The 24196-nt window shown below is 40.3% G+C and overlaps 1 protein-coding gene across 2 annotated transcripts in view; it reads right to left on the reverse strand.

The window, feature by feature from the left end:
- lhfpl2a (LHFPL tetraspan subfamily member 2a) overlaps positions 1 to 24196 on the reverse strand; it is a 75722-nt gene that overhangs the window by 15195 nt on the left and 36331 nt on the right. The window contains exon 1 of one of the 2 annotated variants that reach the window (XM_017683807.2): positions 6828 to 6894. The exons of the other annotated variant lie outside the window; for it this stretch is intronic. The gene's annotated coding sequence lies outside the window, so the exon portion shown is untranslated. Of the gene's footprint in view, positions 1 to 6827; positions 6895 to 24196 lie in introns of those variants that run through there. 2 annotated transcript variants of the gene reach the window in all.

The raw sequence follows: 24196 nt of genomic DNA on the forward strand, positions 1-24196 counted from the left end.
TGTTCTCAGGGGGTTGCTGAGGGGAATCTGGACTGTACAAAGCTCACAAGGTCATCACTGCCGTCTCCAGGACATGTCTCTACATTTACAGTCATATACAAAAGTTTGAACACCCTCTGGTCAAATTACACAAGACTTTAAGGTGCTGTTACTGCTCTATAAATGTCTTAATAGTGCACGAGCATTAAAATGTGCAGAAGTAAATATATAATCAGATGTCAGCTTGAAATATGATCAAATCTAATTATCTGTCCAAAGCTGATCCTATTGCATCCCCAGCATAAACAGGTCACGCAGTCGCATTTGTGCCCTCAAAGAGGCAAATGCCGCAAACATCTGTAATAACATGATATCAAATTTTCTGTTGTTTTTAGACAACAGTTCAGCAGAAAAAAAAAAGTAAGACAGAAACTGAGAAACAGGTCACAATATCAGGTTTCTGGTGTCAGTCCGATTGAAAAGCTCAGGATCAACAACAGATTCGGAATCAGACCTGCTGTCCACACTGTTCTTCAGAATCTGACCAAACAGGCTGCACGTCAAAAATGACAGGTCTCTGGTCATCAAGCCCGGCCCCCTGGGGCTCTGCTGTCCTGCAGACCAGGGTAGGTGACCAATGTAACAGAAGTTTTCTAATGTGTCCATTTTCTGCGATTGCTTGTGCTAGAGTAGGAAGTTCATTAACGTTAGCTGGGCAAGTACTGCTCAGAGTAAGGATACAGTTCTAACCAATCAGACGGTGCTATCAGAACTTACTACCGCATAATAATTAACCAGAACAAATAGTAGAACAAATAGTAATTAATGCAGAACAAATAGCCACGAGGTCCAAATAGCCACAAAGGTGAGCTTCATTAAGGGGAACGCCTCCCTGCACTGGTGGAAAAGTGGGCGGAGTCTGCACCCGGAGACTGGAAATGATGTCATACCTCCCAGATCCAGTGTTTGACAGCAAAAAGAAACTCCAACAGAGTGTGCGTATGTATGTGTATGTGTATGTGTGTGTGTGTGTGTGTGTGTGTGTGTGACTGTGTCCAGACTGTGTTTTGACCCGTTATCTGGCATATCTATGTGAAACAAACACACACACACACACACACACACACACACACACACAATACACAAACAATACAAATGGGAAAAATAATATGTAAACAAACTCAGCTTCAAAAAAAAGAGAAAGAAATAGAGGAAATCCTGATTACACAAATGTGGACAATAGTAAATCTCTCTCGCTCACACACACACACACACACACACACACACACACACACTATGTGAGAAAAGCTGTTTTAACTGTGAAGTAAAAGTCTGGGAAAACTTTCAGTGGGTAAGAAAGCACTGATAGGTGTGTGTCTGTGTATTGTTTGTGTGTGTTGTGCATGTGTGTCTCTGTATGTCTATATCTATATATACATGTAGACATATACATACACAGATCAGGTGTAACATCGTGACCACCTCCTTGTTTCTACACTCATTGTCCATTTTATCTGCACCACTTACTGTATAGCTGCACTTTGTAGTTCTACAGTTACAGACCGCAGTCCATCTTCGGTGGTCAGGACCCCCATGGACATGGTATTATTTGGGTGGTGGATCATTCTCAGCACTGCAGTAACAGTGTCGTGGTGGTGGTGTGTTAGTGTGTGTTGTGCTGGTACGAGTGGATCAGTAGCACAAAAATCAGTAGAAATCAAAGTCCTCACAAGTAATGTGAGACAGACGTGTGTGTGAAAGAGAGAGAAGCTGCATAAACACACGACTGTCCTCTTATAGAGAACCTGATGACGTTAACATAGACAGTACAGCCATTAGCTTCCCTTCAACATTACCATGGCACTAGATCTCTCACACACACACACACATTTTCAGGACAACTTCCATGTACAGTGTTATGTCGCCAATGCTGGGACTGTGAACCTGTGACTTACAGCACTGTGCAAAATCAGAGACCACCTTAATCTATTTCACTCTGTCTCTAAGACTGCGCTCGCTGGAGTCACATGAACATTTTTACTACTAAATTTACTATCATTATTATTATTATTATTGTTATTATTATTATTACTATTATTACATTATTTTCAATCAAAGTTTCTATCAAGTTTTTCCAAACACTGATTTCTGTACTGGCTCAGCTACATTATAACCGAGGGTTTTGTAAATAAATTACAAGTTATTAATTTTTCAGTGGCAGGAAAAAGGCTGCAAACACACATTTAATAGAAAAAAAAAAAAAAAAACCTTCTATCAGCTGTGTTTGTGTTCAGTGTGTCACGCTTTCCCTTCATTCCAGCCTCCATTCCTTTCAGGAGACTCACTTTCAGCTCCTCAAAGAATCTGCAGACACACCTACAAAGCTCAGCTTTAGAAGCTGGTTAGATTTTCTGAAGTAATCAAACACATTCAGTGGTGTTGAGGTCTGGACTCCAGGGTGGTCAGTCCATTGTTCAGCTTCTTTGTTTGATGTGTCCGTCTCCTTTTCTCAGTGAGGTTCTTCTTGACGGCTACGCATCCTTTCAGATCCATAGCGCTGAGTGGTCTTCTCACAGTTGGAAGGATGGACAGAAACCCCTGTGGATGTTCTCAGATCTGATGCAGCTTGGTTTTCTCCTCTCTCTCAAAGATGATAGTTTTAAGTGCTGTTTTATCTGATGGGGGCAGTTTTGATGTCTACCAGGTCTTCCGGGTGGTTGTTAGAAGTCACATTTTCTTTGTAGCTTTTAATCAGTTTTTTTTTTATTCCTGTCTTCTTTGCTTATTTTCCTTCAACATTTCTCTGTTTTTTTATTAAATATAATCTTCTCAGAAACATCTAAAAAAGGAAAACCTGTATCTAAGGGCCATTCTGACATTAATAATGTTAAATAAATCAAGGGGTCTCACCTCTGAAACAATGACAAGACGACTTCTCATTGACTAACACACTGATTAAGTCCTCAATCATTTGATCGTTTAAATATGTTTTTAAAAATAATAATAAAATAATAATAATAATAATAATAATAATAATAATAATAAACAGAAAACATTGGAAGCAAATGTTACAGCGAGAAGCGACCCAGCGTCCACAGGCCTGTACCCACGTGATAGAACAGTACAGTAGGAATGAATGGACACTGGGTAATAGTATCAAAAATGAGCCAAAGCATGCAATGACTGTGGATTACTGGCCCAATTTTCCAGGAAATTTAGTAATTTTCTAATGACTGGAAAACAGGTCTATGAATGTCCATGTCTTCCAAGACATGTTGGAGCCCAGCATATACAGACACACAAACACAGTATAAAATCTAACTATATGAGCCGCAGAGGGGCTGGACAGTAGTCGTTCAAGTAGTCCAGACAGGACACACTCTCATTGGGACATTTGGAAAAGTGCTGGTCTCTTCATTCTGAGCATCATGTGGAAACCGCAGAAAAGATGGAAGACCCATAATAAACAGAGCGGAGAGCTGACCGGCTCAGATGCTCCGAAAACGGCATTCAAGTTGATGCTTGGGCTGTAAAGTTGGTCTCTTTAGTTTCAGTGCTGGACTTTCAAGGCTAATGCAGCAAAAAGTAATGGAAGCTTATACTCCACCAATTAGCATGGTGCTAACTGCATGCCTAAAAAAAATCATACACTCATCTCAAGCCATGCAGAGAGGTCCAGGAATCTCAAATAGGCTTATTTATGTGCTGTATTAAACACTAGTAACTATAAACATGGATTAAATTAAGTTTTTTGTCCTTGTTTATAGAACAAGGTTTATAGAACAACGCAGTGGATCAATAGTGTTAGAAACCACATATCATCAAGGTTGAGCCAAAACGAAGGAAAAGAAGGAAAAGCATGCTTAGATTTTGATGCATGTTAATGTAACCAATTTTATTCCATGTAATTTGAACCACTTTAATCAAGCAGGGGTAAAACATCAGCACTGATTCACTGTATCTGCACAAAATAACTCCTCAGAGATGACAGTTGGAGGAACTCATTAACCCACGCATCTCCTCCGTCCAGGAAACACTAACAATAGGGTCACCACAGATACGCTGGAGGAATGTGGGGGGGACACAAAGCCAGGCAAGCGACGGAAATACACAGAGGGGTAGGAGAGACACACACATCGTTCACAGGGGAATACTAGGGGTCAGAAATACCACAGTTACACACTGTGGGCTGAAACAGAGGACACGACGCTGCACATGGAGGTCAGAGAGAGTCCAGCGAGTGCTGCATTTAGAAATTAAACACAGCAGCAGTGAACAAGCAGGAACAGACTTCTGCTAAAGAGCCTAAAGTACTTTATTAGTGTGGAAATGCTACTGATTGGACTATACACTGTGCAATAGTGCTCATGTTTAGAGAACTGCTGATTTTGAAAGGAAGGGGCCGTTTGACCAACACGCAAAACAACTGACCACAGAATGTTCTGCACCAACATGTGTACAACGAAAACAAAGCCATGTGGTTAATTAGCCACCCAGGATCTCATTTACTTACTATTAAAAGCTTCGAACTAATGTCTTGAATCATTTTTTTTTGCAGTAAATACACAAAAATGATGGTTCCTCAAGAGTTCTTTAGTAAAGAAAATGGTTCTATACAAAATCATTAGCACTCAAAGAGTCATTTGCAACCTCTTGACATCTTGAAAGCATTCCTCTGAGGAACAATGGGCTGTAGATGGTTCTATATTACTCCAAAAAGGGTTCTGCTATTGCTACAAACTTCACAACATCATTAGAGAAGAACACTTCTACATTCTCAATCAAATTAATTAACGCTTTCACAATGCAAAGAAGGCTTTAATCATGCAAGGCTTTCTGTGAGTGTACATGGTTCTACATAAAACCATTTTCCTTTACTAAAAACCCTTGAAGAACCCTCTTTTTAGTTGACTGAAATTATGCAAAGATTACAACTTCTTATCCCTGCTTCATCAGTCCAGCATTTTAGCGTGCAGTTCACATCAGACAGTGTGTGTGACACTAACCGAAACCCTTCTTCAATGCTTATCTCACACCTTAAAACACAATAACTGTTGTTTTTATCCATTTTTAATAATTCCCAGAACTTTCCTGCACACCCCTACTGCATGTTTGTGTGTGTTTGCTTTTTTCTCATAATACCTGCAGGTTTTAGGTGTAAAAAGCATTGTTCCGGGTGAAGAGCAGCCTCTTATCTGCCCCATCCCCCCTCAGATTACACATCCTCAGATAAGAGTTAGTCTGGTAATGTGAACTCACACAGACAAACACATGCATTACTATTTTTATGGGTCTGTTTCACTGGACTTTTTATGACTGTGTGGAAAGTCCAGTGTTTTACACTTTAACATGGTATAGGAATATGATTACCTGTAATAAATCAATGTAACACATTACAGTCTAGGTTCTTATAACATATTATAGTTACTAACAACACAAATTAGGTGTCTATAAGAGAGGATTTTCGATTATGCACAGTGCATTTACAACAAATTTCCTCTATATAGATTATCTGCGCCTGTTCTTGTTTGTGATTTTCTTCTGCTTGCGACAGCGGACTGCTCGACTTTAATGATGAATGTGAGCAGCACAAATGATGTAAACTCGGTGAACTAATCATGTTAATGTGAAACCGATGGATGAAGGTTCCCGTGCCGAAAGAGAACCTCACCCAAACAGACCAAAACGGACTCAGGAACGGCTTAAATTTTTATGTTTAGGGATTTTATTTCAGAGGCTTTTGTTTTGTTCTTGTTTCTACAGAGTCATTTCAAGTTTTCAGGCCTACTTTTAATCACCATAACTGTCTTTGCTGTCATAAGGGCAGGTGTAGCAACAGACCTTTAAAATTACATGTACTGTGCTATTTCTTTCTGAATAAAGCATTCAAAGGGCTGTTGCTGTTTTCTCTTGAACATTCCAGGTGGTACAGATGTGTGTTTAGAAAGTAACAGAGGTAAAATAGTGGCCAGTGAGAAGTGATGAGTCCTATTAGAGTTTCAGAGAAGTCATTACTAATTTGCTGTATGTTATGAAAGCTGCCATTTGCGTGATAAAGCATTTTACTTCATGGAGAAAACGAAAAATGTGATTTCACACTAACTCTGGTTCATCCAGCACAGCTGTGTTCAGTCCCTGAGTATAGCAAACAGGAGATCCTGGTATGTTCCAGAGCGCAGCGATCAGCCCTGAAGCCAGATGGAGCTGAATCACTAAACATCAGAGACAAACAGTCGTCTGTCACAGAAACAATGAAACAGAACGGAGGAGAGCAGAAGAGGACGAGGACTGAGTCACGGCAACTCCAGCTCAGCATGGGAAGATCCACACTTTCCCCTCTGACCAACTAATGCATTACATCAACGCACAGGCTTACTAAATCACACAGTGGCCCAGCTGCTCCGGAGGATTCAGACTGCAGCAATTCACCAACTGTTTCCAGCCCCACCACCTCCCACTCTGCACACTGAAGTCCTGAGCTTACCAACCCCTTCAGCACTAAACAGAACAAGTTCCCCACATCTGGATCCAGATGTGGCAGTTGCCTCACTCCTCATGAACAAAGAGCGCCCAAGTCTACAGCTGGAGCAGGTTCCAGGTTCCACAAACACTAATACAGTCACAACCATGGCCCACAACCTCCACCAACTACCATCTCCACCATCTCAACAATAGAAGAGGTCACTTTTTTCCTATTCGCCTATAAGATCCCTAACTGCGGATCTAGAGCTCTACACCACCACAATGATCTTTCTACAGAGCAGGAACTCAGCTGGATGAAGCTGCTAAGCTCTTCAGGGCAGGTAAATAAGAGCAGGTGAAGTAAAAGTAGAAGAAAGACGTCTGACCGTTTGTGAGAGTGATTTTGTTTCCATGTCCCGAACACTGGGCTCCTTCCTCTCCACAGCTCCTCACTGAATGAGTCTATCCTGTAGCCTGGAGGAGCGTCCCCATCCCCCCACCCCCCGGCTCCACCTCCAAACCCTCAGAGTGGTCAGGGGCACCCCCAAGCCCCACCCATCCTGGCAGGAGTTCCACCCCTCTGGCAGGAGCCCATCTCTCAGCTTTGAATCTAGGTTACAATAACACAGACTTGGAAAGCCTCCCTGCTCTCGCTCGCTCTCTCCCTCTCTCTCTTTGTCACTACTTCTCTCACTTGAGTTAAAAATAATTACAATAATAATCGCCATCATTATCATCATCATCATCATCATTTAACTTGTATTACACTTCTTTGACCATTATAACAGCACCATTGTTAAAAATAAAACAAAAAAAAACTTGTTCTTACAAAGTAATAATTAAAAATTTCTAAAATTAGACTAATAAAATACCAAAGATAAACAATTAGGCCATTTTATCAACACAAAACAATAAAAAACATGCTTTTAAATTTTTTTTTTAGAGTAACAATTTCTCCACAACCACAAGCTAAAAGCAATCCTTCATTGATGGCCCATTAGAACGTACCAAGTTAGTTTTAAATATACTCTGTCACCAACAAAACTATCTAATCTCAATGCAGTTGGTTTTACCTGCTTTGATTGCACTCTCAGTTATGCCTCATTGGATGGATTTCAGCAAAGAACCTTCTGGAAAAGTTCTGGAGAAGCTCTTTTGCCTAAAGATTGGGGATTAAGCTGCTCCCAGACCCCAAAACTCCTAAGCCATACAGGCAAACACAATATCAGCTGGCAACACTGACAATGTGATGAATTAAGGCAACCTTTTTTGTACAACACCTGTCATACACAGGGATAATTCAAAGTGCTTTACACAAACAGAAAACAAGAGCACTAGATAATAATGCAGATTATAACGTTCCTGACATCCAGCACCTCAGACAGGCTTTTTCAGGATTGTCACAAAGACATAAAAAGAGCATTAAAAAAGTCAGAAATGCAATGAACCCTATTCATTTCCAGCACCCCAAATAAGAAAGAGCATCAAAACTTACCACCGAACAGCAGGAATAACTGAACAAAATCTTACCTTGAATGATATCAACCGCTAAATTTGTAATAATTACTTGGAATACCTGTATCAGCGAGATTTTAAAAGAGTTGATAAAGGTTTGGAGAACATTTCAGTGTACTTGAGCAGCGTCCAGCAAACTGAGTGAGGAAAAGCGCCAAAAGTTACGGAACAGCAGCTAGAAAAACGTCACTCACAGACTCCTAACATCAGTCTGCTAAGATGTGAGCTGAAAGGAGAAGGGGAGGGTGGCATGTCCTCCTTAATAGTGGAAAAGGAAAAATTTCACTCCCTCTCAGTGTAAAGCTAAAATTTAACCAATGAAAGAAAGGAGAAAACTCATTAATTGAGATTTTTCATTTTATGAAAACAATAAAAATATAACATGACACACAGAAACCAACCAGTGATAGACGAAGTACACAAACCATGTACCTGAGTTAAAGTAGAGACACTCAAGGTTAAATATTATTGCAGTAAAAGTAGAAGTTCCTCCCTTTAGACCTCCACTTGAGTAAAAGTACTAAAGTATATACCTTCATATGTACTTAAATATCGAAAGTAAAAGTACTAAAAGAGTAATTATCTTAATCCTTTACTATATTGATCTGTAGGCGTCTGTTCATGAACATAAACTAGTCAAAACTAATTTACTATAAAATGAAATGGTGTTTGTAGAAATTCAGAAAAAAGCTGCGTCAGTCTCGACTGCATATGTGGACATATTTCTATATTGTGCTCTATTTACACAAAGTTAGGTTAGTTCATCATTTATGTTGAACAGACTCTCCCAAAGTTTTACGCTGCTGCGCTGACGTTGAACCGTGTGCTGCACTGGGTCGGTATGACCAACAGGTCAAAACAAGCTCAGAACAAAGTGACCGCTGGGCCCTGATTGGTGCTCTGGCTTTGCGCTTCTTTCGTTTTGGCATGTTACGTTTTTATACACACAGAAACCAAAAGGAACCACAGATTTCTCAAAATGTAGGAGGAAAAAGTCGGATATTAGACTCTGAAATGTAGTAGAGTGAAAGGAAAAAGTCGCCCAAAATGGAGAAACTTCAGTACAGATACATAAAAAAGTACTTAAGTACAGAAACTAATTACATTTACTCAGTTACTCAGTTACTGTCCACCACTAAAAACAACTGAAGCTCAGGTGGTGGAACAAACTCCCACTGGCTGTCTGAACATCACTACCTGTGGACCCACGACTTTGTGCATTGAAATACTAATGTAGCGCTTATGAAATGTCCTATTCCTGTATTCTCTCGAAAGTCACCTGTGTATAAGAGTGTCTGTATATAAGAATGCCTTAAATGTAAATGTTCCACCTTTAGCAGGCAAAGGAGAGTAAATGTTTGTTTATTTGACCTCCAGCTGTTTCTTTCCGAGCTATAAACTGAGAAACTACCAAACTACACTTACTAAGTGCACCAGAACCTATTGGGCCTGATTCACCAACCATTCTCAAGAAGGAATTTCTTCTTAAAACCCATGCAGAGTCTTTGACAAAGACTCTGACATTCACCAGCATTTTCTTATGTGTGTTGTGTTCTTTCATCTGCCTATGTTATCCTCGTTCACCTGGTGGACATTAAGCTGTCTAACTCAGCCGTACAGGGAGCTCACAAGCTGTTGACCCTTGCATGTATGTGTGCTGGTACAGGGAAAAGTTTAGAAACAACGACATGCGCTGTCGACCTCCTAATCCAGCCGTTCAGCTCCACACAGCTCTCGCTGACCCCTGATCAGTCTGAAAGGCTTTGAGATGGAGCTCTGATAGTGTCTGACAGGTCTAAGGAAGAAGACGTGGCCCAGGCGCCACTTCAAAGAGGCAAAGAGGCAAAGAGAGCAAAGCAACAGCAGAACAACAAACTGTAAACGTACCTACAGCTCAGCATTCCTGCCGTGAAGCGCGGAGACAATGTCTTTCATCCTCTTTGACAGAAGGGCTGAAAATCAGCGAAGAGGGAAAAAAAAGGGAGGATGGAGTGGAAGAAAATGAGGGGTAGGAGAACCCTGGACACAGCCCCCGCAGGACCCTCCGCAAACAGATCAGAGATATATACACAGAAAAGATCAGAATAACTTCCTTTAAACAGAATGTCCAAACTGAGAAAAGGGACTGTAGAGGGCAAAACTGACCAGAACCCCCATTTCACTGACATCACGTTTTTAAAATTTCAGGCGGTTACCCTCCCAGGTCTTCCATGGTGGCAGCTCTGAAGTACCTTTTCTTACATTTTATCTGACTTGCTTCTGACTCATGGCTCATTGAAACAGGTGTAGAAATCCAGACCACATTTGCCTTTGTAAGTAGAAGATGAAGTATTTTTATTTTGATGTGAATTTGATAAGTTACTGTTGTGTTTTCGGTCTTATTTTGCAGAAAGAAACACTGAAAATGTGCTAAACATGGAAAATAATGTCAACAGTCTTCTAAAACAACCATGAAAACAGTGATAAAATGTGATGGAAAATCTGCACCAGAACGCTAAGACAGCATTTAGGGCTGGGAGTCGATCCCAAAAAGAGTCGAGTCTCCAGTTCCAGGCATTTGGGAGTCAAAGCTATGGACATCTGGGTTTTCATAGTGTGAGATATTTGGCTGTCAGTGTTTGTGTTTACATGCAAAGATTTTTGCCAATCTGATTGAACACACTCTGATTACAGATTCAGACCGAGGTGTTTATGCTCAAGTCTACTCAATGATCTGATGAGAATCTTCATTTACATGCTCACTACAAGTAATCCGATGCAAAATGACGTGCATGCGTGGAGTAGCGCTTAGAGTAAACATTACCATGACAGCGAACATCACGTGAGGTCCAGTCAGAGTGAGATGAGCAGCAGTGAGCAGTGCTTGTTTTTTTAATTGCTTTAAAATGATGTCAGACTCAGAAAAATGTACTTCACGTGTTCTTTTAAAGAAGGCCAAGAGGAAGACACCGTGTTCCTAGACACATAAGCTGGACGTCCGTTCTGGCACCGTCTTTTAAAGATCAGAGCATAAACTTCGTCTCTACAGACCAGTTACTGCTCCACCATGATGAGCAGGTTTATGGGTTCTCTGCTTTGGCTGTGACACAAATGTGCATTCGCAGAACGTACTAACACGTTCCATTTGGGAATGTAATCAGATTCAGGCGTTTACACAGCTATTATTGTTCTATTTAACAATAAATAGCCTCAATCAGAATAGACCATTCTCTGATTGAGGGGTTTACATGGACATATTCTATTCCAATTGAGCAATTAGTCGGATTATTAACAGATTATTAGGCTGCATGTAAACAAGGCTAATGTCAACACAGCCTGCTTGAAAAACACACACAAAACTTACACACGTCATCAGATTCACTTGAAATGTGCAAAACCTTCAAACTCAACATTGAGGAAACTTCAGCTTTGCCACCGTATTATAAGACCACCAACAAACCACTGTTTGACAGATTATGTAACTTCTGTTTACAGAAATTTCCACAACACATATGAAGACGATATTTAATTTTGTAAAACAACGCATCACAATGTATATCTGCCAGCTGATTACTGATAGCTTTACATTTTTTTAAATTGGATTCTTTGGGGAGGAAAAATGACCATTTAGATATGCAAATTATGTGATCTATTTAAATATCCACATACATTAACATATATTTAAAAGATTGGGAAGACATACCATAAGGAAAGGATGTATACAAATCTGTTTGTTGAAATCTCATTGTTTAATTAATTAATTAATTAATTACTGTGTACTGCAATTACAAAATGTTTCTCAGGTCCTTTTGTTTAACATAATTAGCATAAAGCCAGCTAGAAAATCCCTCATCATATTCTTCATAATAAGATCAGGATCAAACATGTAGAATTTTATCAATGCAGATATTCTAGAGGCTGAAATTTGTGGGTCTAAATGTATTGTTATTATTTAATATAAACATATTAAGTTCTACAGGAAACAACCTTTTAGTAACATATGATATGATGTGGTTGTGGGTGGAGCTACGTCTTAAAGTTGTTAACTTCTGAAAAGCACAGATAGGCTTCAGTGTTTCAGCTACAGTGTTCTCATAGCCTGAGACCCCCTCAGTTAGACCCTTACTCTGTCCTGCCATTCGTTAGCTTGTGTTTTTGTGTGTGTCTTCTTTTGTATTTGCTTTTTCATAGACTTCGTGAAAAGCACCACGCAAACATCTGAGAATTAGAGAGGGAAGAAATGCAAAATAGCACTCATGACTTTCAATTTCTGTTTGTTTCTTTCCAAACAAAACACGGACCATCAGCGGATGCACTATTCGCCGCCCCTGCATGGACAAAATCATTTTTAAGGGAGTCAAATCTTAGATTTCTTTAACTTGACTCCAAACTACTGTGAGAGAACTAGCAAACCGTGCTCAGTTCAATGTTAAAATGGCACCTTCAACCAGCATGAGTTTACCATTTCTAGCGTCATCTCACACCTCCTCGGCCCCCCACCACAGGGGGCCCACAGTCCAAACACAAAGCCTTCAGAGGAAATCCATTTACGGACCCTGCTGTAAGATTTAACCCATTACAGGCCTTAATAATAGCCTGAGTAGGATTAGCAAGAGACACGAGGGCTCTGGAAGCCATTTGTTATCTAAAACAACATGTGGAACTACAGTACAGTATAGCTCCTCAGTGTAGCAGGAGTAGATCTACTACAGCTCCACAGTGGAGGAGTAGATTTACAGTACAGCTCCACAATGAAGGAGTATATCTATACTACAGCTCCACAGTGGTGGAGGAGCAGATCTATAGTAAAGCTCCAAAGTTGTGGAGGAGTAGCTCTACTACAGCTTCACAGTGGAGGAGGAGTAGATCTACAGTACAGTTCCACATTGAAGTAGTAGTAGTAGATGTAAAGCATAGCTCCACAGTGGAGGAGTAGATCTACAGAATAGTTCCCACAGTGAGGTAGTAGTAGATCTACAGCACAGCTCAACAGTGAAGTAGTAATAAATCTACAGCACAGCTCCACAGTGTAGGAGTAGATCTACAGTACAATTCCACAGTGGAGGAGGAATAGATCTACAGTACAGCTCCACAGTGGAGGAGGAATAGACCTAGAGTACAGTTCCACAGTTAAGTAGCAGTAGATCTACAGTACAGCTTCACAGTGAAAGAGTAGATATACAGTACAGCTGCAAAGTGGAGGAGGAGGTGATCTACAGTACAGTTTCAAAGTGAAGTAGTAGTAGATCTACAGTACAGCTCCACAGTGGAGGAGAAGTAGATCTACAGTAGAGCTCCACAGTGGAGGAGTAGATCTACAAGAAGAGCTCCACAGTGGAGGAAGAGTATATACTATATTGCCAAAAGTATTTGCCAGTCTGCTTTCACATGCGTATCAAATTGAGCGACATCCCATTCTTAATCCAAGCCCACTCTTTGCAGCTATAACAGCTTCAACTCTGTGTGTTTATGGGAATTTTTGACCATTCTTCCAGAAGCACATTTGTGATGTCAGACACTAATATTTGACGAGAAGGTCTGGTTCGCAGTTTCCAGTCTAATTCATCCCAAAGGTGTTCTATCGGGTTGAGGTCAGGACTCTGCGTAGGCCAGTCAAGTTCTTCCACACCAAACTCATCCATGTCTTTATGGACCTTGCTTTGTGCACTGGTGCGCAGTCATGTTGGAACAGGAAGGGGACAAACTCCCCAAACTGTTCCCACAAAGTTGGGAGCATGAAATTGTCCAAAATCTGTTACTGAACCCCCTCACCATAATCCAACCTCCACCAAAGTTTACATTTGGCACAATGCAGTCAGACAAGTACCGTTCTCCTGGCAACCACCAAACCCAGATTTGTTCATCGGATTGCCAGACGGAGAAGCGTGATTCGTCACTCCAGAGAACACGTCTCCACTGCTCTAGGGTCCAGTGGCGGTGCTTTACATCACTGCATTCAGTGCTTTGCATTGCACTTGGTGATGTAAGGCTTGGATGAAGCTACTCGGCCATGGAAACCCATTCCATGAAGCTCTCTATGCTGTTCTTCAGTTAATCTGAAAGCCACATGAAGTTTGGAGGTCTGTAGTGATTGACTCTGCAGAAAGTTGGTGACCTATGTGCACTAAGCGCCTCAGCATCCGCTGACCCCACTCTGTCATTTTACATGACCTACCACTTTGTCATTCTCAATCGCTTCCACTTTGTTATAATACCACTGACAGTTGACTGTGGAATATTTAGTAGTGAGGAAATTTCACGACTGGCCTTGCTGCACAGGTGGCGTCTGATCACAGTACCACGCTGGAATCCACTGAGCTCTTGAGAGTGACCCGTTCTTTCACTAATGTCTGTAGAAGCAGTCTGCAGGCCTAGGGGATTGGCTTTATACACCTGCGGCCATGGAAGTGATTGGAACACCTGCATTCAATGATTTGGATGGGTGAGTGAATACTTTTAGGCAATATACTCTAGCTACTACAGTTCCACATTGGAGGAAGAGTAGATCTACAGTACAGCTCAAATAACTCAAATAATTTGTAACTATTACAAATAACAGTATGAACAAAAACAAAAATGTGAAATTAATAACCCCTTAAAACCCCAGCAGTATTACCTACTAAGGCATATTATTTGGTAATCACAGTGAATGCACTTAAGGGGTTAAAAATGTTACTCTCATCGTTGAGATGATCATTTGAATCACTCAAAATAAGACATTCTAGATTTATTGACTAGAGTTAAGATTTTACTCATTTGCAGTGTAGCCCCCACTAATTAAATAATGTGCACCCAGGGGGTCCGAATCCTGTCCTTTAATCCAGAATCACCCAGTCCACTCCTGCACATCACATTCTAAGAACAGGCATCAAAAACTGTCGATCTATTCATTTGTTTAATTTTAGAATCTGCATTTGCTGCTATCACGATAGCCGCTATTTGTCCTGGGGTCCAGTAGACATACTATACATTACAAAACAGTGCAATAATGAAACAAATCATACAAAACAAAAAGAAAAAAGAAAAAAAAACGGACAGAAAAGAAAACACATCACTGCCCGCTATGAAACTCCACCATAATATTATTCCAACATCCTACCTAACTGATGTTCTTATTTGTTAAATAGTGTCTTTTTAACAGCTTTTTTAAACATTATACACATCACTGAGACCACCACTGCTGTTGTTTTTTTCAGTTTTTGTCATAAGTTGAAAATGTCTGTTGTTCTTTACATTGTGTGTAAAGATTATGATGACTGAACCAACAGAAACAGCCCAAAATGACATAGGAAAATGTCTGGTTCCATTGTCTTCCATTAAAAGTAAAGTAAGTTTTTTTTCCTCTCTCCTGTAAAGTTACTATTTTGGAGATTTTGTTCTGATAGCAGCGATACGAGATTTCGCTCAGATTTGAAGTGAAGCGGTTCACTGTTGCTTCTTAAATGAAATAAAAGAAAACACAGAAGTGCTCGTCTTTGTGCTCTTCTGCATCGCCATAACTTCATAATATGGCCGTTTAACTTACGATCACTTATTCCTAGCCAAATGAAGCCAGATGGGGTTCAAACAGAGACAAAGGCCATCTGGATCCCAAGGTCATTCTCAGCGCTTTGAATCAACACGCTGAAAGGCCAAAGCTGTTGAGAATGCACAAGAAAGGAAGCTGCTTTAAGAGCAATAAATCAGAGCACTGTGTTATAATGCTCTGGGGTCAAACAGTGTCATCTTATTTCAGAGATTTTAAGAGGGGACTGTCGGAGGATCCCCCACACAGCAATAATGACCCATAAATCCAAAACCAACAGTCCAATTCAGAGGCCATGACTGAAGTTCAGACTGATTCAGGCAGAACGCAGCAGATTTCAGACTCTCAGTGACTTTATGGTCTGTAACTGCAGTGAGTGATGCAGAAGCAGAGAAGAGTTACTGTACTGACTGTGCGCTGTTATGTAAGAGGACTAAGGCGCTGCTGAAAGGTTAGCAGACCCTTCCTCACTGGAAGCAACTCTGCTGATGAAATTAGCCTCACGCCACTTTAGAACACTTAATGAGCGCTAGCATACTGAGGTCTGCAGGAGTGTTCAGAACCTGACCAGCACAGTGGCCTCACACTCTACATTCAACCTCTGTGTGTGTGTGTGTGTGTGTGTGTGTGTGTGGCTGGCTTTCATGTCAGGAAACAGAGGAATGCAGTATGGGAAACACGAGGTCCTTCTGAGTCAGAGAAGAGCTACCGTTGGGCTTTTTTATAGTTAAAATAATAATAATCAGCATATCTCAGTTTTTCCTCTACATGAACAACATGTTATTCCATCATATGTCATTAGTAAATTTCCATCGGGATCAATAAAGTATCTATCTATCTATCTATCTATCTATCTATCTATCTATCTATCTATCTAGTACTCAGTTTTCAGTATTCACCTGCTCATTTAAACAAAAACTCTACAAATTATTCAGTATCTACTATGAATTATCCAGCAACTACTATGAATTATTCAGTATCTACTACAAATTATTCAGCAACTATTATGAATTATTCAGTATGTACTATGAATTATTCAGTGTGTGCTATGAATTATTCAGCAACTACTATGAATGATTCATTATCTACTATTAATTATTCAGCATCTAATAAGAATTATTCAGCAACTACTATGAATTACTCAGGATCTACTATAAATTATTCAGCAACTACTATGAATTATTCAGTATCTACTATTAATTATTCACCATCTAATATGAATTATTCAGTATGTACTATGAATTATTCAGTGTGTGCTATGAATTATTCAGCAACTACTATGAATGATTCAGTATCTACTATTAATTATTCAGCATCTAATAAGAATTATTCAGCAACTACTATGAATTACTCAGGATCTACTATAAATTATTCAGCAACTACTATGAATTATTCAGTATCTACTATTAATTATTCACCATCTAATATGAATTATTCAGTATCTACTATTAATTACTCAGCATCTAATATGAATTATTCAGCAACTACTATGAATTATTCAGTATCTACTGTTAATTATTCAGCATCTAATATGAAATATTCAGCAACTACTATGAATTATTTAGTATCGACTATGAATTATGCAACATCTACTATGAACTATTTAGCAACCATTATGAATTATTCAGTATCTACTGTTAATTATTAAGTATCTAATATGAATTATTCATCAATTACTATGAATTACTCAGTATCTACTATGTATTCAGTATCTGCTATAAATTATTCAGCAACTACTATGAATTATTCCGTATCTACTATAAATTATTTAGCGGCTATTATGAATTATTCAGTATCTACTATAAATTATTCAGTATTTACTATGAATACTTTAGTGTCTTTTATGAATTATTCAGTGTTTACCACTAATTATTGAGTATATATTATGAATTATTCTCTTTTTCAGAAATCTAAATTCTGTGTATTTTTATAATTGTTTTTTGATATATATATTGAAAAATATTTTTGAAATAAAACATTCTCCAATATCCTCCTAAGTTTCTTCTTCAATGTGTTCTTGAGAAAGTCCTAAGAAAATGTCTACCTCAGATTGATGTTCTCAACACTCAGAAATGCTCTCACCTTTGTGCTCTTGAGTGTGTGTAGATTCTGTTCTTACCTAAGAACACATCCCAAATAAGAAAACACTGGTGAACAAGCACAAATCTTGTCAGTAATCATTGAAATTTCAGCACCTCCCTAATTACAATGAACGCAGCTGCAGAAGAACTTCAGAGACCAGTTCCCTCAGACAGCAGCGTGTGGCACATCCGAGATGCGGAAATGCTGCCGCAGAGTAACCACATCAGCCCTGGACATGGTGGTCACCTGGACAGTCCAGGAAACCCTATCTGCTCTGACACACTCAGTCATTCAAAACTAATTTGATTAGATTAGACAGATTAGACAGTTTAATGCAAATGAACAAAACTGTACAAGATCCTTAAACAACTGAGAAGGCAGTAGTCCAGACTCTTTGTATTTCAGAAGTGGTGACCTAATACTGAGGCAGATAATCTGGTGGAACGTAAACAAGTAATTCCAGTATATTATATATCATTTAATAACTTATTGTTGTTCCAAAAGCAGTACATAAAATTATATATACTGTGTATTATTGGTAATGTGATATAAAAGTAATGAAAATAATTAATGACGATACTGTAAAAATATATGTTGTTTTAAATGCTCTCAAGTTTTGGGTTCACTGGGGGCAGTCGTGGGCTGGAGGTTAGGGATCTGGCCCTGTAACCAGAAGGTTGCCGGTTCAATCCCCAGGGCCAACAGTCCATGACTGAGGTGTCCTTGAGCAAGACACCTAACCCCCAACTTCTCCCCGGGCGCCGTGGATAGGGCTGCCCACCGCTCCGGGCAAGTGTGCTCATCTGTGTATGTGGTGTTTCACTCCATGGATGGGTTAAATGCAGAGGTGGAATTTCCCTGGTTGTGGGATCAAAAAAATATCACTTAATACTTAAACTGTGGGGCTGATTTTTGTAATACAACATATTATTTTTTACAATGAAATGATTCCACCCTTTTGAATGGCAGTGTGTTTGTGGGGGGTGTTGGCAGGGGGGGGGGGTTGTTCCTCCCCCACACGAGCAGCATTCCAGGCTCTTCTGTTTGCGCTGATTTAAGAGCACTTCCACTGACAATTCCAGAAACCCAACACCGCTTTCACACATAGCTCCTATTATCTAGAACCATTAGCAGATCCTTTCTAACCCCCACCAAACTGCCCACCAGCCACAGGGGGTAAAAGACTCACCCAGACCAGCCCCCGCACACCCCCTGGGGAAAAACCTTCTCACTTACACTATGTGCCTAGGTGCCTAGGAACCAATCACAATCCAATTGAAAGAGGGGGTCACAGAGTTTCTGAGTGATGCTCCCTTCAGTCTGTGTGGAGATGCGACCCCTGATTAGAAAGCGTTTTGTGTTCTCCACTTCAATAAGAGTGAATTCATCATAACTGTGCAACGTGGTTTTTGTTAGCAGTGAACCTCTAACAGCACCTTTATGCTGACTTAAACCACTTACAGTTTACTGCTCTGTTCTGCAATGATTCACAAGTGAAATAAATCATTTTGAAATCGGATGAATCTTTTTGAATCATGCTGTATATATACACATACACACATGCACAATTCTTATTGAATAAGTCACATTCACAGAGTTCTGAGTGAGGGGTCTAAATCACAACCCACTTTACAAAATGCTCTTACACACTTTGCATTAAACTACATGTTTCCACCAGAGATGATCCCAAATCTTACAAAGCACAGCTTTAATACAACCCCAATCCCAAAAAAGATGGAATTCTAGAACATAGAACACATATCAGGTGTTGAAAGGGAGACATTTTACCATTTCATGAAAAATATGTGTAACTATATGATATAATATAGCTTTGGTTGTAGTAGGAGGAGCTTCAGTTGTACTGGGAGGAGTTTGTGTTCTACTGGGAGGTGTTTTTGGTTATACTGGGAGGAGTGTCTGTATTACTGGGAGGTGTTTCTGTTCTACTGGGAGGTGTTTCTGTTCTACTGGGAGGTGTTTCTATTCTACTGGGAGGAGTTTATGTTGTACTGGGAGGAGTTTATGTTGTACTAGGTTCTCGGTCGGCCCTTCTGAAGTGGTTTGAGTGATCAGATTTGTTTGTTTTAAATGTGTCTTGGGTGCATTTAGATTTGAATTATGTGGTTTGGCTTCATCCTGACATAATCCTGGTGCTCAAGACACACAAAGTGACCAGGTATTTGTCGCCGGCAACATCCATCTCGCTGTGTGATCAGACCGCTCATCAATTGGTCAGTATTGGAGTCCAGAGGGCCATGTAGAAGTGTGCGATAATGGAGGTCACAGCGACATGTGTACCATCCTTACAAAGTTCCTCAACTGGCCCACGCAGGCACAGTTCAACAGAAAAACAGGACATAGATTTACCTTAATTTGCTGTACCTCACACTGTAGGTCGTCTTATTAGAAGATAATGTGGAGTTAGCCGTGTGTTCAGAGTAGGTCAATGATAACAGGATGTGAGGGGCTCTATTTCGGTCCTGCTCTGTTTTGTTTGTTATTTTAGAAGATTTCCTCTCTGAAAAAGAGGTAGGTGGACATCAGCAATATCACACTGCATCCTCTCTCTCTCCACACACACACACAAACACACACACACACACCACTGAAACAGCAAGTCCTCACAAACAGCTCGCAAGCACGGCACCAGCGGATGCAGGGCAATGGCCTTGTTGGGGGGGACAATAGGGCAAAGCGGGAGCAGCAGTGGATGCTGGTTTTTAGATCAGGCTATATGTGCTTTGTGTTTCCTCACAAGTGTGCGCACTGCTCAGGTCAAAATAGCATGAAACTAAAGCAACAGTTCTGCCTAATTTCTGTAGTTTTGATCCCTAAACGTAGCTGGTCAGCCTAGATGCGTCTGTTCTCTGAGGTTTCCTTCTTTTGTTTAGTGCTAGAGGCTAACCCAGCTAAGAAATAATGGAAATTTATACCCTAGTGCTTTGGATGGTCCTAACTGCATGTCTAAAGCCCAATCCCTTTCACCCCTTGCCCCTACCACTTAACCGTTAGCCCAGGATTTTGTTCCTATGGCCTGGCTTCTCTAGTTGGATCAAACCAGCAGCACAGCTGTCCAGGCAGGTGGAACAAAATCCTGGGAAGGATTTTTACTTTCTGGACCTGAATTTTATACCTTTGCACAGAAGAGCTCATCCTCGCAGTCATGTGTAAAGAGTGCCACGTTTTAACACAATTTTACCTGCAATAATCGCTACATAACTATGAAATATATTAAATAAATGACAAAGATATACATAAAATATATAATCAACGTTGCAGTCCCCAAGAGTCGTGTCACTGGTGTTACTGCGTGACAAAAAAATCTCTTATTTCAAAATAAAAATCACACTGATGACATCACTTGACTTCCTTTTACCTGTTTTCTGAGGGTCTATGAAGAAAAGTCCACTGTGCTTTCTCAGTTATCAGAAATTCGCTCATTTAGCTCGTGATTTCATATGAAGCTTTTAGCTGAAGTCACTGGTGTGACCGACTTTATTCTCAGGTAATTGTGAAAAAATAGAAATCAAATGGATTCAATTACACATTTTAGTGGATATTCCACAATTGACAACATGTGGTTTGATGCTCTGTTGCAGCTGTTTTGTAAAATGCAGTTTTTCGTCAAAAATGTCACTGGTGTTACCTTCTTATGCACCATTGAAGATCAGTAACACCAGTGACTCCTGTGGACAGATTGAAAAGTGGAAGTTTCTACAGAATGATCCCTATACAAGACTTCATCTTGATCACAGTGGAAATGATTGGCAGACCACTTGAGTAAAACAAAAATCTGACCCTCATTTGTACATGTGGTTGGTATAGTGTAGTGGGTAACATCTCTGCCTTCTACGCTGTAGGCTGGTGTTCAATCCCTGCCTGGGCAAACACTATACCTTGGGCAAGACTCCTAACACTACTTTTGCCTACCTGTGTAAAAAGGATCAAATTGTAAGTCGCTCTGGACACGTGCGTTAGCCAAATGCTGTAAATGTAAATACACAGCTGCTACTGCAAAAAAACAATACAGCATTTGGGCAAAAACATATGCAATTTTTCTGACCAATATTGCAAATATTATTATTTTCTGGAAATGAAGGTCCAGGCCTTTTTCTGTGGTCAAGAAAAACACAGAACCTCACATGCCAGACTGCCAGTTAGTGGATTCTGTTATGATGTAAACAGAACATGAGTGTTCAGTTGCTTTTTAATGGTCTAACTCAGCTACAGGCAGCTCACAAGCCCAATGTTATGAGGTTAAATCAGGCATCAGGAACTAATTTTTGTTTTTTGTTTATTCAGAGTAGCGATAAAATGAATCTGGGGATTAATGGAGTGAGATAAACAGGGCTGCAGGTGTGAATGAGCCGTGCTGCTAATGTAGCAGGCTTTGAGCGTGAACATGCTACAACACTGTGAACAAAAGTCCATCACATGGCTAACCACAGTGGCAGCCATCTCAAAAGTCCCTCTGAAGTGTCAGTCTCTCTCACCTTTAAGACCACCTGAGCTGTATTTAACAAAGAAGTTGCGGCAAGTCCTCTCCAAAGGTTAGATCACTCTACTCCTAAACGATCCACATTTGTCAAACTAACTCGACTTATATGTGGCATGCAATGGACTATATCAGAAATGGGGGTCACTCGGTCACAAAACAGTAGAAATGCAAAACAGCGGGGCTGAGGGGGCTGAGGGCCTTTTTCCCATCATAACTCCTGTAACACATATCAACAACCCGCAGAGAGCAGGGTGAGCAGGGCAGGTATCAGCGGTTTGATGTGTCAGTTCTATTTGATGTAGATAAATATAAGCAGGTTTTGCATGATGTCACAGCATAATCCTATATTTAAGCAGTAGAACCCGAGAGGGAGTGTGTTATCGTGTAATAACATAACAGCTGTGATTTGGTCACGCAGCTTGTTGCTACATCAGAGTAACGATCTCCACCCATTCGCTGCACAGCCGACAGTTTGTTCTCCAGCTCCTTACACTAAACTCCAAAAACGTCATCAGCACTTAGCAGCTTTATTTCAGTTTTATGGCTCAGTCTGATTTGGTCAGACTCTGATGATGAGGCTACACTTTGGCGAATGGTATTGGGTTCATTTCTGGCTGATTCCAGGTTGTTCAACTGTTCTTCTGTCTCAGCTACCGACTGAAAAGCTGCTCCGTGGTGACGACAGTTTGGGAACTGAGTGATACAGTGTTTGTGAAAAACCCGTGATGTTATAGCGAAATCAGTTTGCGTGGCCAGAACTAACTGTTGTATAAATACTGCTTAAGTTCCGTTCCATCAACTCAACGCATGTACCTTCACACGGCAGGCGATGTTAGAAACATAATGACAATTTATATCTTAGAAAGGAACGTTTTTGAACAGAACAAATGTAAGGTTATAAAAGCTATGAAATCCCAGGTAGTTGCTGAAGTGTTGCAAGGCAACTATTATGATATCCTAGGTGGTTGCTAAGGTGTTGCTATGTTATCCCAGATGGTTAATAAGATAAGGCCTTTGCCATGGAATCCCAGGTGTTTTTCTAAGGTATTTTATGGCATTACATTGCTATCCCAGGTGTTGCTTGGCCAGTACTGTCATCCCTGGTGGTTGCTAGGCTATTGCTATGGTATCCCAGGTGGTTGCTAATGTGCATGTATAACTGTACTGGTAGTATGTATGTGAGTCTGTATGTAATATCAGAGAGGGGTGACATCATTTGTGCCAGTTTGATTTGAATTTTTGATTCATTAGTGAGATTCGGAACATTCTGCCCTTAATTTCTTCTGAGAAAACCGCTGATTCGTACCAAAAGCCTAAGCATATTATTCCCATATATGCTCAAAGAACCTACAAAGTTTGTGGTTCTAGCTGGAAAACTAAGACCCATGAAAAACTTATAAAAATATAACAGAACAATAAAAAAAGGACAGTAGCTTTACTTTGTCAAGACCACTTAGACACAAAAAACAAGGTGTATCTCTCTTACAGCTCTATGTTGCAGCAACATCCTTGTCCTCTAATTTGGCACCACATACTCCACCCAGCACTCTAATGTCAGCCACAGCTGGGGGTTTACGGGTATTTGGAGCCCAGGCCTGCCCACAGTCCAGCTGTGCAGCCACATTCAGACCCTGAGGACCATTTCCCAAACTCAAATGGGGGACACTTTGCCCAAAACCACACACAGCCATGTAAGAGCAGGTGTGGACAGGTCAGCACAATGCTTTTTGCATGACGCTAACAGCCCTGACCAAAAAATTCATCACAGGGGCCATTAAGTAGGTTTCTGTGGTGAAAAGGTCCTTTAAATATCATTTAAAACTCAGGCCTTTTAATGGGAAATTTCTGCTGATAGAGCAACAGATGTGAACCTTTGATTCCTACAATCTTCACATCTTGTGTAGTTTTTTTCTTCAAAATGTCCACTTTGCTAATGAGAATAACACACTCAGAGAATAGGTACAAACAGTGAGATTAATCTCCGTGATAACCGTTTTATAGGTTACCCGCAAATAAGCGCATATAGCACACTGTACATACAGTACAAACTACACCAATGTTATCCCATTTAGCTGACTGGCTGATGACTCATATATAGTATATCGGAAGTACCAGGTACATGGGCTGAAATCTCTTCTTATTGCTGACCTTGGTCA

The sequence above is a fragment of the Pygocentrus nattereri genome, chromosome 16 (genome assembly GCF_015220715.1).
Source record: "Pygocentrus nattereri isolate fPygNat1 chromosome 16, fPygNat1.pri, whole genome shotgun sequence".
NCBI classification, from domain to species: Eukaryota; Metazoa; Chordata; class Actinopteri; order Characiformes; family Serrasalmidae; genus Pygocentrus; species Pygocentrus nattereri.